This window comes from Gadus chalcogrammus, chromosome 13 (assembly GCF_026213295.1).
Source record: "Gadus chalcogrammus isolate NIFS_2021 chromosome 13, NIFS_Gcha_1.0, whole genome shotgun sequence".
NCBI lineage: Eukaryota > Metazoa > Chordata > Actinopteri > Gadiformes > Gadidae > Gadus > Gadus chalcogrammus.
Window position 1 is genome coordinate 24,918,773 of NC_079424.1, and position 3,328 is coordinate 24,922,100.

A 3,328-nucleotide genomic window follows, 5' to 3' on the forward strand; every position below is an offset into this window, starting at 1 on the left:
GGCAAGTCAGTTGTGCATTCCCAGAATGGGATAATTCAAATGGAAAATGCAAAAACTTCCCCAATTTAAGTTTACTTGGTTTGACTTCTTTTCGTTCGTCTTCAGCTTTTATGTTAAATGTTGAATTTGTGATGCCAATGTCAACAAGTAGATCTTCAAATGTTTCGATCTTAAGCTGATGTTTTCCCCAGAGAGATGCAGCACAACTGGGGGCAGGTTTTTGTTGCCTTCCCGGATGTCTGGAAATGGAAGCCTTGGTGGAATATCATTGTGACGGGAGACAACCATTACCGCCTTGAAAGATGGGTGAATGTACCTGGGACCATATACAGCAACCATAAACGTATGATCAAGGTAGTCCCATACTGATGTTGCAGGGAACTGGATATCAGTGGCCTCTGCAGCGGCGATAGCATAAAAATGGTTCCTAAAATGGTGCAGCTTTATCTGCATGACGTTCTCCTGAATGAAACAGTCGTTGACCTTGCCATAAGGCCCCTCTTTCTTGTCAGATATGAGACCTACCAGTGTGGTCATCACTTGACTCAAAGGATCGTTCTTTACAATTCCATCTAGTTTCAGCTCCAGGGTGATCCCTTCCTTGGTGTTCAGGTTGCTGAGCCTCACTTCCAAAAGTGGACTCATGGTGGCTGTGTAAAGGGTGTTGAGACAATGAGGAGGGTCAAGGTTAACTTTGAATGAAACTTCTTGAACCTCCCCTGGATGAACGTGACCCTCTGGGATACAGATACTATTTTGTGAGTCTGGTAAACTGACCAGCCTCCATTGTGGTCAATCTTGCAGGCAGCCATAGCGTCAGTGGCCTGTGTTTGAGCCCATCCAGGACTTTGGCTCATCAATCCCAGGTCAAGACATGACCTGGTTAGCTGCCTGTGGCTCAGCCAGGCCATCTTATATGCTTCCCTGTCATTTTTTAGCCACTCAAAGTCTGGGTTCAAAATGGGCTGGGGTGGTTTGTGGTATTTTTCTAGTTTTGATTCCTTTCTCTCAAGTTCATCCAAAATCTCTGAGGCACTTCTCCATCTTCCAGGTCCGTTCCTAACCTTGTGTTTGTATTTCAGCCGGTTCCCTACATTGCCCTCATCTGAAGATGTGCTAACTGAATCTTCATTATTGATGTCTTTTAAGTTTTCAGGATCCTGTTTTGCATTTGATACGTTGAACAGATTTTTCTCAGTGCTGGCATGCACAATGTCATCTAAGAAAGGATTGGATCCAGCAAGTTTGTTCCAGAATGGATTTAATGTTCCCAATAGAGGTGTGACCTTTGGTTGTGAAACTGTACATTCAGAATGCTTGGTTGTTTGGGTTGCAAAAATACCTGTAAAACAGGAAAACCTTTAAGGATTTCTCTTTGATGAAACAGACGGATAGAGTTCAAGTACAAGCAATTCACCATTTGATTTGTTGCGTGTGTCATCGTCCGGTTCAATCAATGTCCCCTCCGATCTGCTCCTTATAAGACTGCCAACATGACAGAGAGATCTTGCTCTTCCAGCTTCCATAGTTACATCTGTGAAATAAAGAGTAGTTTGTTGAATATAGCTTTTTTCATAACGAACAATGAAAAGTAGCAGGGTCTTGTGTCAGTGAGGGTAAAAAATATGGTATTTTGTTTGTAGCAGAGTTGATTAGTAGATTATAGGCCAAACTATAAAAATCAAACGCATTAGGTTACAGCTCTAACCTCTGTCCCAACTGTCCCATCTGATCTCTACTGTAGCAATCTGTCCTGTCCTTTGTTGCTGAACCTGAGATAGGACACTGGGAAAAAATGATTATACATAAAAGATACGATTATATATGTTCCTTGTCCTCTCTTTTTTAAGCACCAGGGGGAAGCTCTCCGGAATTTTGATGTACCCGTACCTGTACTTTGACAAATAAAGATCATTCACATTTGTACATTTGTTTGGTACTTCCATAAGGATGGCCAAATAATGTCAGCAGCGGGGTACTTGCAATGGTTGTGTTATCTCTATAGAGAGGATTAAGCCTTGCGGGATAAACAAACGTGAACTTTTCAGAATGTCACTTTTTACAAAGGCACACTGCCCACTACGGGGAGTTAGTCATAATGATGTTGTTAACGTGACACAAACAGGTTAATCTTGTCTTTGTCCGTTTTTATCTCATAACAAGACCTAAAACATACATTAATAAACTATTTGCATTATGGTGGATGTATCCCATCTTTCCATTCATTAGCTTCTCTTCTTGTTGCTTAGCTACTGTAAGGTCTATTCCAAAAAACAATTAAGAAACTGTAGATCTGAAAGAGGCATCTTCAAAAGTGGGACAGAATCAGACCCTTTTTTTTTGGTTTTGATTTTTGATATTGTTAGAATAACCAAATTAAAATATAGGATAATATTTTGTTAAGCATAAAATAGCATTATCAGCAACAATAAAAATATATGATCACCATCATTTAATTTAAGATGTGATTTATTTATTTGATCACAAGACTTCAATACAACAATGTTTAGGTAATTTGCCACTTAATATCTAATAAAAAACAACATTCACATAAATAAACATTGTTTTCACTTACCATACGCGTTGGTTGCAACACCCTGACAATCCAGGTCGACTCACAGGGAGTAGACCTACTACCTCAGTGTCTTCCGACGGGAAGACCTCTCGGTTTCTTCAGACGGGCAGGACCTGGCGGTTGTCTCAGACGGGCAGACCTCTTCTCGTTACTTAGGGATCATCTGTTTGCATAGAAGGAATTTTTAAGTTCAAATTCCATGCGCGCACTTTCGGGTGTTATGAGTACCCTACAAATGTCCTACTGTACAATGCCCACAGCCCGTCCCTGTTGCGAACAGGTAGGCCTATTGCTATACAGGAAACCAGGAAAGTGACATTTACCGATAGAAATGTGCAGTATTAACCAACCTTTAATTCCTGTAGACTTGCTGGTCAACCGGCAACAACTATGCTCTATAAAACTTGTAACGCTACAACAAAAGCAAAGTTAACTCAATGTGAATCAGCTGCGGAACGTTTCAGCGAGGTCATATCTGAGCTCTGACGTAAATATCCGGTTTCGGCTGAGTGTTGAAGGGAGGGGGCGTGTCATCCATGGGAAACGTCACACGCCAACTCTGTGATCTACCGTTCCCGCAAGTTGTGCTGTGTGCTTGCTTGTGGCGTGTTGTGCTTGTGCGTGTGTGCTTGTGCGTGTGTGCGTGTGTGCTTGTGCGTGTGTGCGTGTGTCACACGTAGTATTGAACGCGTCACACACACACGTAGTATTGAACGCGTCACACACACACACACACACACACACACACACACA

The 3,328-nt window shown here is 41.9% G+C and overlaps 2 pseudogenes; one reads left to right on the forward strand and one right to left on the reverse strand.

Moving 5' to 3' along the window:
- The window catches only part of LOC130401514 (metastasis-associated in colon cancer protein 1-like), a 1,692-nt pseudogene extending 1,608 nt beyond the window's left edge, over positions 1-84 (forward strand).
- Positions 85-166: 82 nt separating this feature from the next.
- On the reverse strand, positions 167-1,508 carry LOC130401515 (metastasis-associated in colon cancer protein 1-like; annotated as a pseudogene).
- Between the last annotated feature and the right edge of the window lie 1,820 nt (positions 1,509-3,328).